General features: G+C 41.2%; 1 long non-coding RNA gene across 1 annotated transcript in view; it reads left to right on the top strand.

Annotated features, from left to right (window-relative positions):
• LOC125110895 (uncharacterized) overlaps positions 1 to 15,947 on the top strand; it is an 83,698-nt gene that overhangs the window by 53,004 nt on the left and 14,747 nt on the right. The window lies entirely within an intron of this gene.

Below are 15,947 nucleotides of genomic sequence, written 5' to 3'. Positions count from 1 at the left end.
GGAAAGAGCGAATGTGAATGAGGAATTCACTCTGAAGTGGAACCAGTCTCAGGGCAGGGTGTCTGAGGCTTGAATTGCAATATGTGAGGATTTGGTGTACCGCCCGAGAACTAATGTGATTAGAAAAAGCGAAGGAGGAGTTCCCGTCGTGGCGCAGTGGTTAACGAATCCGACTAGGAACCATGAGGTTGCGGGTTCGGTCCTTGCCCTTGCTCAGTGGGTTAACAATCCGGCGTTGCCGTGAGCTGTGGTGTAGGTTGCAGACACGGCTCGGATCCCGCGTTGCTGTGGCTCTGGCGTAGGCCGGTGGCTACAGCTCCGATTCAACCCCTAGCCTGGGAACCTCCATATGCCGCGGGAGCGGCCCAAGAAATAGCAACAACAACAACAATAAAGACAAAAAAAAAAAAAAGAAAAAGTGAAGGAAAAAACCCGCATTTTCCTCAATTGTCCCTTACTCATAGCTCGGGCGCCGAGGACTGTTCATTTTTTTTTTTTTTTTTTTGTCTTTTTGCTATTTCTTTGGGCCGCTCCTGCGGCACATGGAGGTTCCCAGGCTAGGGGTCCAATCAGAGCTGTAGCCACTGGCCTACGCCAGAGCCACAGCAACGCAGGATCCGAGCCGCGTCTGCAGCCTACACCACAGCTCACGGCAACGCGGGATCGTTAACCCACTGAGCAAGGGCAGGGACCGAACCCGCAACCTCATGGTTCCTAGTCGGATTTGTTAACCACTGCGCCACGACGGGAACTCCTGTTCATGTTTTAATAGGTAATTTTCTGGGGTCACTGGCTGTCCACGGGGTAATGTTAAAGCCCCTTTGAAAATTAACTTACCATGGACTGACGCCTTATGGTAGAAATGGAATTTTACACTTTTTATTTCTAATTTAACTAGAAAATAATCATTTAAAAGTTTTTGGAAAAAAAAATCTGTGTTTTATAGAACGGATTACATAATATTAAGACAAATCATCAAATGTGTCTAAGCATTGTTGAAATTAAGAAATGACTGTGGGTCCTAAATTGTCAAACAAAACAATATGCTTTTATTCTTTAAGATTTGGTAGAGGAGCTCCCATTGTGGCTCAGCGGTAATGAACCAGACTAGTATCCATGAGGACACAGGTTCAATCCCTGGCCTCGCTCAGTGGATTAGGGATCCGGCTTTGCCATGAGCTGTGGGGTAGGTCACAGATATGGCTCAGACCCTGTGTTGCTGTGGCTGTGGTGTAGACTGGCAGCGTCATTTCTGATTCAACCCCTGGCCTGGGAACTTTCATATGCCTCAGGTGTGGACTAAAAAGAAAAAAAAAATTGATAGAACAGGAGTTCCCTCTGTGGTGCAGTGGCAGTTTGGATTTGTTTCCTGGCCTTGGCACTTCCATATGCTGTGGATGTGGCCGAAAAAGAAGAAAAAAGAACTTGGTAGAACAAAGATCAATCACTTTTTCATAATTTATTTTGCAGGTGAAGAGGGTAAGGAAATTAATATTGTATAAATTGGCTAATTATGGCAAGCTCTGATGAAAACTGCTTTTCCCTTTATTAAAACATTTGGAATCAAGACCCAAATACTTTTGTTTCATAATCAGACCAACTATTTTATTTCTGCACTTTTTCCAAAAGTTTTGTGTGTGTGTGTGCACGTGGAGTATTTTAGCGTGGTGAATACATATAGTACGTTTCAAAGTAAAATGATTGAAAATGTGAGGTTATTTACTAGTTTTTTTTTTTTAGTTTGTAAAGGAAACACAATATTGGATTAAAAAAGCATAGTATTAGGAGTTCCCGCCGTGGCGCAGTGGTTAACGAATCCGACTAGGAACCATGAGGTTGCGGGTTCGATCCCTGCCCTTGCTCAGTGGGTTAACAATCCGGCGTTGCCGTGAGCTGTGGTGTAGGTTGCAGACGCGGCTCGGATCCCATGTTGCTGTGGCTCTGGCGTAGGCCGGCAGCTACAGCTCTGATTGGACCCCTAGCCTGGGAACCTCCATATGCTGAGGGAGCAGCCCAAGAAATAGCTAAAAAGACAAAAACAAAACAAAACACACACAAAAACATAGTATTAAAGAACTTTTATTGAGTTGTAAGGAGTTAATGTTACAGACAAAATTTCTGCAGTTTTTGCACACATGTGATCCGTGATTTGGGCATGAGATGGAGGAAAAGACTTTTTTGTGTGTGAAATACAAAGCCACAGCATCTGAAAATGCTCTGAGTCAGCCTCTGTAGCACATACTTTTAAAAACTAGTATGGCTTGCGGAAAACAACACCACGCCATTGCAAATGTTGAAAAGCAGACAGTGGTTTGGTGTGACTTGTAAGAATGAGAGGATTTTAAAATAGGAATTCAACCGTGAGTTATAAACCAATTTGGATCATTCAGAATATAGTGTAATAAACTTAAAAATCTAGTAAGAAATCATATTAACAAAACAGTTCTTCAATCTTACTTAGAGTCAAATACTAAATTAGTGATTTCACAGTAATATGTCAAAGGGAATATATAATAATTTGGAATCCAAGAGTACTTTTACTTGAGCAATAATGAAAAAATCTAATCTTAGAATTTGATGGGACTGCCCTTTAAGAAGTACATGGAGTACAAATGGTGTGAGAGATAAAATAAAAACTGATCATAAAGTTAATCACAATGCGTGATCGGCAGTAAACTGTAAGTGGATGGTAAGAACTGTATTTAGTTTTTCTCCTTTGGAAATCTCACTCCTAAGGGCATAGTAATTCAACTAATGATCAGAGTATTTTCAAGTTCTACCTCTTCCTGTGTAAGAATATGGTGAGACTTATTTTAAGATGAAGCAAAACTTACTTGAAGTTTATAAGGAAATAGCTTGTCAAAATGATTGTTTTAGCACAGACACAGTAAAGCTCTACTGGCTTAATTTTCTTTCTTTCTTTTCGCAAACAGCTCCCAGGACAGCTGGGAGGGGGGAGAAGAGCCCCCCCCCCCCCCCGGTCCCATAGGGGTTTTTATACCTTGAAGATGGGGGGTACCAACGTGGAGGCCTAGAAAGATGTGGTTTTCTCCCATTGGCCTTGCCCTGGCTTAATTTTCTGATTCTACTAACCTCATATGCTAAATTCTCTTCACTAGTTCAAGGTTTACTGGTAGAGTAATGCTCAAAGTATGTGGTCTGTGTGTGAAAGTGGTGGAGGGTAGAAGCATCCACCCTGGGACTGGAGGTTTTAAAAAAATTCTTCCCTGTCTTTGCCCCCAACTCAAGCCCTTTGTTGTGTATTACCAACACAGTTAAGAGGCAGCATCTACTCTAGGAGTTCCCGCTGTGGCTCAGTGGAAATGAAGTCCGACTAGGAACTGGGAGGTTTCGGGTTCGATCCCTGGCCTCTCTCAGTGGGTTAAGGATCCTCGGTGTTGCTGTGGCTGTGGTGTAGCCCTACAGTTACAGCTCCAATTCAACCCCTAGCCTGGGAACCTCCATATGTGGCCCTAAAAGGCAAAAAAAAAAAAAAAAAGTCTGTTCTAGGAATAATACTTTTAAAATATATACATTTTTATTTTGAAATATATACTTTAAAAATACTATTCAGTGGGTTTATTTTGAGACTTACAATCAATTTATGCCCAAATACTGCTTAAATTCTGTCACAAAATTTAATTTCGTCAAATTCTGTGATGAAATATATATTCTATTATCTTTAAATAATAAATGGGGTGATCTATGAAAAAGTAGCTGCAAATGGTATCACATCAAGCCTTGCTAGTTACTTACATTGTACTTACTGACTACATGGATGATAGTCAGATTCGTTTCTGCTGAGCCTCGACGGGAACTCCTCTTTTAATACTTTTAGAAAGTATATTCTGAGGAGTTCCTGTTGTGGCGTCGTGGAAATGAATCCATTTAGTATCCATGAGGACGCAGATTCGATACCTGGCCTTGCTCAGTGGGTTGCCATGAGCTGTGGTGTAGGTTGCAGATATGGCTCTGATCCCGAGTTGCTGTGGCTGTGGTGTAGACCAACAGCTGAAGCTCTGATTTGACCCCTATCCTGGGAAGTTCCATATGCTGTGAGTGCAGCCCTAAAACGTAGAAAGAAGAAAAAAAGTATATTCTCCCATAGGTTATACTGGAAGGTACACTGGAAGATGTATCCTGGGAGGCTGTGAAGAGCTTCTACCTTAGGAGAAACACAAGCATTTGGAGTCAAGAGAACAGATTTCACTACCTTCATAATGTGGCTTTAAGCATTTCTCCTTTCCCCACATCTCCATGGCAAACAATACATGACAGTGGAAAACAAAAACAAAACTTCTTTAAACCGTTCGATCTTGCTTGGTCCCTTTTGCTATATAGTATCTTAGCCCTTACCTGAGCTCACTTGATATTCTCGTACAGCACTTTTCAGAATTAGCCTGTACTGGAGATTTTTGTATGTTTCTGTTACCCTCATTAAATTGTGAGCTTTAAGAGAGCAGAGACCTTGCCATTTTCACCTATGTGTATCTTAGAGACTGAAGGAAGAGACTTGTAAATGTTTGTGGAATGTGATTTTACCCCTGGAAATAATATGGTGAACATGTGATATATTGTGATATATATGCATACATAGTGATATATCACATGTGGATAAAGAAAATATCATATTGTGATATATGTATGTGTGTGTATATATATATGTATATATATTTTTAAATTTAATTTATTTTTATTTTATTTTAGTCATTTTAGGGCCACACTGGTGGTGGCTTATGGAGGTTTCCCAGGTTAGGGGTCAAATCAGAGCCATAGCTGCCTGCCTACACCACAGCCACAGCAATTTGGGATCCGAGCCACATCTGCATCCTACACCACAGCTCACAGCAATGCTGGATCCTTAACCCACTGAGCAAGGCCAGGGACCGAACCCACGTCCTCATGAATACTAGTTGAGTTCGTTAACCACTGAGCCACGATGGGAACTCCTGTTTTTGTTTTTCTTTATCCACGGATGGACACTTAGGTTGTCTCGCAGTCTGACTATTATGAATAATGATGCAGTGAACATGGAGGTGCACATATCCTCTCGATAGTGATTTCATTTCCTTTAGATATATACCCAGAAATGTAGTTGCTGAATCATAGGATAGTTCTAGTTTTAATTTTTAAATTTTTTGTTACTGTTTTCCATAGGGCCCGTGCCAGTTTACATTCCCACCAGCAATGTATTAGGGTGTCCTCTTCTCTACATCCTTGCCAGCTGGCATTTTTTTCCTTACTCCAAGCTTAATCTCTTTATCAGTTTGACTATGGAGTAATTTTGGGGAAACCATCCAGAAGACTATTTGCAATGTGGATTTCCATCCAGCATAGCTAATGACAAACCTCACCTCATTATCTTGAGATATTAGCTGCTGATATTGCGGAGGTGTACATGAACAGGGCGTGTGATCAATAGTTGGAGAGAAGTTGAAGAGACCTTGGTCATAGGGAAAGGTTCAGCAGGAGAACCAGCAAACTCAGATACCTCCTCTGCACTTTCCTCAGCCTTCTCTGCTTAGACTGGAGACTGTTGGAGGGCAGGGATCATTTCTTTCCTCAGGCTTAGTAAGGAGCAGAGTATATAGGGAGGAGCTCATATATTCTTATTGAATGAAGAGTTCCTTGGGGAGAATTACCGTCCACAATGTCAAGTGCTACAAAAAAGTCAAATGAGATAGGAAATGAAAAAGAGTCTCTTGGGCACATGGAAAATGCTCACCATCACTAATCATCAGGGAAAGGCAAATGAAAACGACACTGAGCCATTACCTCGTACCTGTCAGAATGGCTATTGACAAAAAGACAGCAAACAATACATGTTGGCAAGGATCTAGAGAAAAGGGGACCCCAGTGCCTGGTTGGAGTGTAAGTTGGTGTAGCCACTGTGGAAAATAGCATAGGAGGTTTCTCAAAAAATTAAAACTACCATAGGATCCAGCAAATCTACTCCTGGTATGTCTGAAGAAAACAAAAACACTAGTTTGAACAGATATATGCATCCTAATGTACGCAGCAGAATTATTTACAATAGCCCAAGATGTGGAAGCAATCTCAGTGCTCATTAACAGATAAATGGATTTAGAAGTTGTGTTATGTGATTGAGGGTTCGGTTGGTGAGGAAAGATACATGGAAGAATGAATGTTTTGAACTTGGCCTCAGAAGAGTGAAAGATTTTTTCTTTGGGGAAAAGAAAGGGAAAGATTTTATTTTCTTTCCCAAACCAGAAGTAAATTTTCCTTTGGCTTAGCAACAGTTTTTGTCCAGGAATTAGCTTTATAACTTGAGTAGTTTTCCTCCCCTAGACCTACAGCTTGTTTGGCTTAAGTAGAGAATTTCTAACACGGTGTACTGGGTGCGATTCCTTAGTATCACCTCAGGATTTCTCCCAGGTGAGCTTCCAAAGGTGTTAGCCTTCCTCAAATCTCTAGCCCTTAGCAGAAAGCTTGTCTCAGAGTAGCTGGAGCTCAAAGAATATTTATTGAATTGAGTTTTTTCACTCGGCTATTTTCGTATAGCCTGGTCTTATTCCTGCTTTTGTATTCAGGTTGGCTTCCCTAAAAGCCCTCATTTCTGTCTACACAGCTCCATCACAGCTCTCTTCTGATCATTTTAGTCAGCCATATAACAAGCCTTTTTCATTAGATTGGCAGCTGGGTAATCCTCAAGGGGATACCGCGAGCTTCACAGGGAGAGCCGTTAGTTGAGATAACTCAATAAAAAAAACACAGAATAAGGTTTGTGGACATTTGAGCGAGCGCTATGCATTGTTTCCATCTGAAACAAGATACAGTTCTTCCAATCAAGGAAATGATTCATCTTCTTAGTATTGAAGGGGGCTTTTGGAAAAGTCAGGCTTCACAGCTTCTGCGGAACTAGATTCAGTGGTGAGCTGTTGTGCTCTGTGGCCACAAGGTGGCGCCAGAGGCCTGTGCAGAAAAAAAGCGAACGTCTCAGGGCTTCTGGTGCTCCTGCTTCATTGCTTTACTGACTTTCTCAAACTCTCTGGAAGGATTTTGTACGTTCAGACTCACTTTTGTGTGTGTTCATCTCCTTCCGGTCTATCATCTATGTATATGCTTATGTGTATATACGTCTGTGTTTATATAACATCCTTTTAAAAAAAATCTATATTTACATCTGTATCTATTATTTACTCAGTGTTTACCATTTCTAACATATAGCATAAATTATCTTACATTCTTTATTGAAGTATAAAGACACATAACGTCAATTTCCGGTGTGCAACATACTGATATTATATTTGTATATGTTGCAACAAGATCACCACAGTAAATCTAGTTTACATTTGTCATCAAGTATAGCTAACAATTTTTTTCTTTTTTTTTTTGTCTTTTTGCTTTTTCTAGGGTCACTCCTGCGGCATATAGAGGTTCCCAGGCTAGGGGTCTAATTGGAGCTGTAGCCGCTGGCCTTCCCCCCAGCCATAGCAATGTGGGATCTGAGCCATGTCTGCAACCTATACCAAAGCTCACAGCAGTGCTGGATCCTTAACCCACTGAGCAAGGCCAGGGATCAAACTCGCAACCTCTTGGTTCCTAGTCAGATTTGTTAACCACTGAGCCACGACGGGAACTCCAACAATTTTTTTCTTATAAGTAGAACTTTTAAGATACATTCTTTAGCAACTTTTAAATATACAATACAGTATTATTAACTATAGTCACCATGCTGTACATTTCCATGGCTTATTTATTTCATAACTGGACGTTTATGGGTTTTTCTTCTTATGAGTTTTTGTCTTTTTAGGGCCGCACCCACAGCATATGAGGGTTCCCAGGCTAGGGGCTGAATCAGAGCTATTGCTGCCGGCCTACACCAGAGCCACAGCAACTCGGGGTCCGAGCTGCGTATGCGACCTACACCACAGCACACGGCAACACTGGATCCTTAACCCATTGAGTGAGGCCAGGGTTGGAACCCGCATCCTCATGGATGCTAGTCAGGTTGGCTGAGCCACCATGGGAACTCCTGGACGTTTATGTCTTTTAACCCCCACTTCATTCATTTTCCTACTTCCTATCACCCCCACCTCTGGCAAACACCAATCTGATCTCTGAAACTTTAAGTTCAGTTTTTTGTGGGTCTTTTTTTTTTTTTAAGATTCCACATGTGAGATCGTTCAATATTTGTCTTTGACTTATTTCATTTAGCATAATGCCATCAAGATCATGTCACAAATGTCAAGATTTTATTCTTTTTTATGGCTGATTAATAGTCCAGTGTGTGTGTGTGTGTGTGTGTGTGTGTGTGTGTGTGTGCACGTGTATATTTTACATTTTCTTTAGCCACTCATCTGTCAGTGACACTTAGGGTGTTTCTGTTGACTATTGTAAATAATGCTGCAGTGAACATGGGAGTGCATATATCTTTTTGAATCAGTGTTTTCTTTTTCCTCAGATAATTATGAAGTGAAATTGCTGGATTATACAGTAGTTTTAATTTTTAATTTTTTGAGGCCCCTCCATACTGTTTTTCCACAGTAGTTGCACCAGTTTATATTCCCACCAACAGTGTATGAGGGTTCTGTTTTCTCCACATGCTCACCAACATTTATCTCTCCATTTTTGATAATAGACATTCTAACTGGTATGAGGCCATATAGATTTTCTTTTTTTTCTTTTCTTTTTTCTGGCCTCAGCTGTGGCATATGGAAGTTCCCAGAGTAGGGGTTGAATCAGAATTGCAGCTGCTTGCCTACACCACAGCTCCAGCAAGGTAGGATTCTTAACCCACTAAACAAGGATAGGGATCAAACAATTCTCATGGATACCAGACGGGTTCGATACCGCTGAGCCACTATGGGAACTCCTAAATTATCTTATTTAATCCTTATAAAGCCTCTTGAGGAATTTCGCACTGTGGTGCAATGGAATCGTTGGTGACTCTGGAGCACTGAGACACAGGTTCAATCCCCAGCGCAGCAGGGTGGGTTAAGGATCTGGCATTACTGCTGGTGGTATCGGTCAGATCTGATCCCTGGCTTGGCAACTCCACATGCTGCAGGCCAGCCAAAAAAAAAAAGAAAGACAAACCTCTTGGAAACAGGCACTTTTATCATCTTAACAAAAAAGAGGAAAATGGGGCTTAGAAAGGCTAAATAACCTGTTCAAGGCCTCTTTACTCTTTACAATCACAATAGTTTAGCTTTTTAGAATCACAGTAGCCTCTCACAGCTTAACTTTCACAGCATCTTTGAGTTTAAAATATATGTATAGAGAAATAAGAGCAGTTTATAGTGAATTGATTAGAAAGACAAGAAAGCCCCTGTGACCAAAATGTTTGTCTGTGGTTCCTGACCTGTTGATTATTAGTTTTTGTGAGTGTGGGAATCTTGTCCTTGACCCGGGCTGGCGTTTCGCACCCACATTCCTGATATCGCTGAAGCACAGCTGTGATCCAAGCAAAGACACTCTTGGATGGTGACTGGAGCAGTCCCTACCTTCCCAAAGCAGCTTTAACAGCCCACTTAAACCTCGGGCGTTACATAAGCAATTTACTTAAGAACCGTGAAGAGCAGTCAAGATGTGAGGAGGTCATTCATTTGCTATTGCTCTTGTCACCTCGGCCAGGGACTCCATTCGAGGTGTTTAATGATCATTCTATTATACACGCGAGACTCTAACAGTCAGAGGCAGAGGGAAGGACATACTCTCTTTAAGCCTCAGGCTCCCGATCTGTAATATGAGAAAATAATTTTACCTATTTCCTAAGGCAGTTGTCAGGATTACATGCGATTGTGAATGTAAAGTGTGTGGCACAATGAACAGCGCCCTGCCTGCGGGAGAGCAGTGGATGGTGGTGGTGAGGAAAGGCAGGGAACATGGGCAGAAGGAGGAGGGAAAAGGGGATGCCGAGGAAGGAGGCTGAAAAATCTGTGGATTCCTCACTTCTAATTACCACCAGCCAGAAAGCCGTAGAATTTCTGGCAGGAAACTTACAGATCATGGAACTTAACCAGGTTACAGGAAAGAAAAAATGCGTTGTGAGACTTACCCAAGGTCAGCTGATAGCAGATCCAGGACTGGAATCCAGGACCCCTTTTGTTGGTTCTGGTGTTGTTTTACCACGAGTCAACACTGCTTTGGGTCGATTAGGAGATGTGCAAATGTGAGACTGAGCTAGTCCTCATCTGTATTATGCGAGCTCACTTTAGAGTCTTGAGTTACTGAAATATAATGTTGTATGGACTTGAGGAAGAGGAAGGTATTGTAGCTTTAAATCAAAAGGACAATTTACACGGAGTCTTAGTCCACAGCACAGTATCCTCAAGTTCATGGTGCAGTCCAGGCATCTCTTCCCTAGAAAGGCTACATGTAATGTGATTGCTCCCCATTATGAGAGAAGTGTGGCTTCTTTTGTGTGTGACCTCTTCAAGATGCTTGCTATTATCTTTACTTATGATGTAACCTTATGGAGACCTATTTCTCAGGAAGCTCCCAGATATGAATAGCAGTATTTGATTTTATGGGCGCATAGATTTTCAATAGTTATGCTTTCTGTGCTTTCCTTAGAGACAGTCTTTCTTTTGTAGGTATATTAGCATCTATCTTTTATGTACGTGGCTACTGGACAAAAGCAAGTAGAAAGTTGTTCATTGAGTGGTTTCTGAAGTTTTAGAGGCTGCCAAAGTGTAAGGGTCCTTTTCCTTAAAGTTACACTGAAAAATTTCATTTGTAGTCCCAGACAAGAGTAGCTTTACCATTTTCATGGTTCCTTTTTATATGCCATTAATGAGATTATTCATCACTATTCAAATAAGTGTCTTTAAAAAAAGATTATCTCTTCCCTCCCACTCTCCTATGTGTGCCTATCAACATGGGTGAAGACAAAAACTAGAACTATGACGATGCTATTTGAAACATTATATTCATTGTGGTTTCCGATGACAAAAGCGTATATTTATTGAATGAAATATAGAAGTTGTAGAACAGAAAGAGGGAAGTAAGAATGAAGGGTAATCCCATCAACCAAATGGAATTAACTTGAGAATTTGGTGTGTTTTTCCCCATTATAAGAGAACTATGGCTCCTTTGTGTGTGACCTTTTCAAGATGCTTGCTGTTATCTTATGATATAACCTTACAGAGACTAATTTCTCAGTAAGCTCCCAAATCTGAATCGCAGTAACTTGATTTTCTTCTTGATTTTCTTTCTTCTTCAGAGAAGACAGTTTGATAACTATGGGTTCATGTGAGTAGAGTTACACTGGATATATATTGTTGCTTTTTAGCCATGTAGTCATTACTCAGTTTCCTGGAATCTCAAAGCAGTGTCTTATTAAAAGAAGCTGTGGTCTAATGGGAAACAAGCCATGAGCGTGAAACAGTTTCTTTCTGATGAAATGCTATGGACATGTGGCTGTCTCTGTGGGTTCCAAGAATTTTGCTGACATAATGTTCAGAGATTTGAATGTCTTTGGATGCGTGAAATCAAGAGAGGTTGTAAAAAAGGACAGGGAAGGAAAATACTGGCTTTCTTGATAATTCAAGGATGGTCTTTAAATGGAACGGAGTGTATTGATTCAGTTTTTGTGGTTTAAAATAGCTATTTTCATCAGTGGTACCATTAAAAAAAAAAAAAAGCCCTCCAGCAGTTCTCCCTGTGGCAAGGGGATCCTAGTGTCTCTGCAGAGCCAGGGTGCAGGTTCAGTCCCTGGCCCGAGGCTGTGTGAATTTTGTTATCGTTGTTTGTTTTTTGATTTTTGTATATTTTAATTTTAATTGATAATGACAGACTGATTCTTAAAAATGCTCTTATTAACTCCCATTTCTGCTAGCTATGCCTTCTCCTGGCAGCTCCACCAGTGGTAGGCTTTACTAAATAAGAAAATTGCTAATCTGATCTCTCTCTCTCTCACACACACACACACACACACACACACACACACACACACACACACACACACACACTCCCCCTTCCCCTCTCTCTCTCCCAATAATATAGCTACCTCAATTTTTTTTTTCTACTCGAAAGTTCAAGCACATTTCAAAATTACTTGTTATTTCTTTACTGATTTTTAGGGTTTCCTTTGCCTATAACACTTTTTCAAATAAAGTCAAATAGTTGTACCTCTTTTCTAAAAAGCTTATTTATAGATATACATAGTATTTTAGGTTTTTCTTAAGTTTTACAAATCATTTAATCGTATGTTTATGTCTTTAATCCATCTTGAATTAATTCTGATGCATTTTGGGAGATGGAGGCATAATTTTATTTTCTTTCAGATGAGTCGCCATTTGTGACAGCCTATCCTTTTCCTACAGAATTTAAACACCACCTTTTCCATAACTAAATCCCCATGTATAGTGGGATCTATTTGGGTTTTAGCTTTTTTGTGTTTCACTATCTGTTTCTTACCATTGCCAATGATGAATTGATTTGACTGCAGTGGCATCATAGCATGCTTTAATATCTGATGTGGAAAATCCTCTCTCGCTCTTCTTTCATTCTATTTTTATTTAAGTTTTGGATTTATCAAGCCATAGATGTACATGGTTTAAAGATGAAATAGTTTTATAAGACTTTATTTTTTTAACCCCTTCAAAAACCAACTGTCTTTGATGGCTCTTCAATAATTAAATAACCTAGGAGTTCCCGTTGTGGCTCAGTGGTTAACGAATCCGACTAGGAACCATAAGGTTGCGGGTACGATCCCTGGCCTTGCTCAATGGGTTAAGGATCTGGTGTTGCCCTGAGCTGTGGTGTAGATGGCAGACGCGGCTCAGATCCTGAGTTGCTATGGCTGGGGCGAAGGCCAGCGGCTACAGCTCCAATTAGACCCCTAGCCTGGGAACCTCCATATGCCACGGGAGCAGCCCTAGAAAAGGCAAAAAGACAAAAAACAAAAAACAAACTTAAAGATTCCTACTTTATGTTGAATTTTACATAGATATCCCATCGTGATAAATGAGGATTTATGTCCTTTGTCTCTGATTTCCACCACACATGGACCTTCCCAACCCCCTATTCCCTCAATGTAGATGTAAACTCTAACATTGGTTAGATAAATGTTCACTAATCATGTTATTATAAGTGTACAATCCTATTCTACAGTTGGGGTATTTAGTATGTTGTGATTATTTCTCCTTTCTTTCTTCATTTTTTTTTTTTTTTAATTTTTGGCCATGCCTTTGGCAAGCGGAAGTTCTTAGGCCAGGGATCGAAGCCCACACCTTCAGCAGTGACAATGCCAGATCCTTAACTACTAGGCCACCAGGGAACTCCTATTTTTCCTTTCTTATGCAACTTTTAATTTTCCCGGAGATTAATAATAGTGACCTGGGAGTTCCTGCTGTGGTGCAGTGAGTTAAGAATACAACTGCAGTGGCTGGGGTTGCTGTGGAGGCTTGGGTTTGATCCCCTGGCCGGTGCAGTGCACAGTGGGTTAAAGGATCACGGGCTGCTGCAGCTGCATAGCTGTAGCTAGGATTCAATCCCTGGCCTAGGAATTTCCATATCCCTTGGGTAAGGCCATAAAAAAAATTAGTAACAGTGTTCTGACTTTTGTTGGTTGCTTGCTCAGTTTTTAATATACTTACCATTAGTTCACTTCCAAACTTGCAACAATTGTCTCCATCTGCTCCGAAGATGTTCTGATGCATGTGGTATTCTGTTAATCTTGAAGGATCTAAATGTTTTACCTGTTGCTCCAGCCTGCATGGATTGCCCCCTAGTCCTGATGCCAAGTGTTTTCCTGACATCTTCCTTAACCATCACCTGAAGCTTCTTTTATTCTTTCTCTTTCCTGTGTTTAATTTCCTCTTTTTTGTATTCTAAGAAAACTTGAATTCTTACTTTTTTTCTTTTTTAAATTTATTTATTAATTTATTTGGCTTTTTAGGGCCACATGTGAGGCATATGGAAATTCCCAGGCTAGGGGTTGAATCAGAGCTACACTACAGCCACAGCAACAAAGGATCTGAGCTGCATCTGCGATCTGCACCACAGCTCACAGCAATGCCGGATCTTTAATGTGCTGAGTGAGGCCAGGGATTGAACTCTCATCCTCATGGATACTAGTCAAGTTCGTTATCGCTGAGCCACAATGGGAACTCACAAATTCTTGTTTCTTTTTTCTTGGTTAACTATTTGCTTGAGGTCAAATATGTCCCTTTCAACAGATTGGGAAAAAGAGAACCTGAGAGACAAATTAACATTTTAATTGTGTGAAAATCTTAATTTTATCTACATACCTGATTGATAGCTTGGTGGTTTATAGAATTCTAGGTTGGATATTATTTTCCTTCAGAATGTTTTCTTTGTATTCTTGCTTTCAGTATTGCTTTGAGAAGTCAGAGTCACCCAAATTACTTACATTTTATAAATGACCTGCTTTTCCTCAGTAGAAACTTGTTTTTTTTTTTTTTTTTGGTCTTTTTTAGGGCTGCACCTGCGGCATATGGAGGTTCTCAGGCTAGGGGTGGAACTGGAGCCGTAGCTGCTGGCCTATGCCAGAGCCACAGCAATGCCAAATCCGAGCCACATCTGCGACCTACACCACAGCTCATGGCAACACTGGGATCTTTAACCCACTGAGCGAGGCCAGGGATTGAACCCACAACCTCATGGTTCCTAGTCGGATTGGTTAACCACTGAGCCATGACAGGAACTACGAAACTTGGTCTTTGATGCCTCCTAGTGTTCTGAAGTTTTGCTATCATTTATTTATTTATTTATTTTTTGTCTTTTGTCTTTTTAGGGTCCTACCCGCGGCATATGGAGGTTCCCAGGCTGGGGTCCAATCGATACTGTTGGTACCGGCCTACGCCACAGCTACAGCAATGCCAGATCCGAGCCACCTCTGCAACCTATACCCCAGCTCATGGCAACGCCGGATCCTTAACCCACTGAGCGAGGCCAGGAATCAAACCCAAAACCTCAGTGTTCCTAGTCGGATTCGTTTCTGTTGGGCCAAGATGGGAACTCCCCAAGTACTTTTTTGTGAGCCTATTTTTGGCCAGTGTCCTAAGAAGTTGGTGGACATTTGTAATAGTCAATTGACTAAACTTTAGTGAGACTGGATTCTCAGACTCCAGGCCTCTGCTCTCCCTTGGGAAATTTACTTTAGAAAACTTGCAATTGTAAATTCTACCAACCCTCCTTTGAGATGTGCTTCTTTTAAAAAGCCTCTTGCCTGTTTCATAGCCCAGGCATGTCTTTGTCAAGGATCTGGACCCATTCCTTTGACGTGTCCCCATCAAGGAAGAGTGTCCCTATCTCCATTCTCTGTGGGAGGCTAGGAGACTGCCTTTGGTAGACAGTTTGCTCTACACTGTAAAGCTACCTCCTGTCTTAAAGATACAAGAAGGTTTGGAGTTCCTGACATGGCTCAGTGGTTAACGAATCTGACTAGCATCCATGAGGACATAGGTTCCATCCCTGGCCTCGCTCGGTGGGTTAAAGATCTGGTGTTGCCATGAGTTGTGGTGTAGGTTGCAGATGGGGCTCGGATCCTGCATTGCTCTGGCTGTGGTGTAGGCCATCAGCTACAGCTCTGATTTGACCCCTAGCCTGGGAACCTCTATATGCTGTGGTTGCAGTCCTAAAAAGCCAAAAAAAAAAAAAAGATGCATACAAGAAAATTTATTTTTCCCTTGTGTTTTAGCAAACACAAGCGGCCTTAGAGCCCCTCACCTCAGCTCTTAAAACTTTTCCCATCCATTTGTGAACTGAAGTTTGGCACTTGCCATCAGCCTCTACTTGGAGTAAAACACGAGTCACTGCAGCTGCCGACCCACAGCACCCCCTGAGTGGAACTCAGGGTGGATACCAGGAGTGAGGCACTCTGTGCTCTGGGAAAACTGGAAGAACAGGTCTTCAGATAGATATTTTTAGGAGAAGATTCTTTTTTTTTTTTTTTTTTTTTTTTTGCCTTTTAGAGCCATACTCACAGCATATGGAACGTCCCAGGCTAGAGGTCA

Source organism: Phacochoerus africanus, chromosome 11 (assembly GCF_016906955.1).
Source record: "Phacochoerus africanus isolate WHEZ1 chromosome 11, ROS_Pafr_v1, whole genome shotgun sequence".
Classification (NCBI taxonomy): domain Eukaryota; kingdom Metazoa; phylum Chordata; class Mammalia; order Artiodactyla; family Suidae; genus Phacochoerus; species Phacochoerus africanus.
Note: the sequence above shows the minus strand (reverse complement) of the source record. Positions and strands in the feature narration are given on the sequence as shown.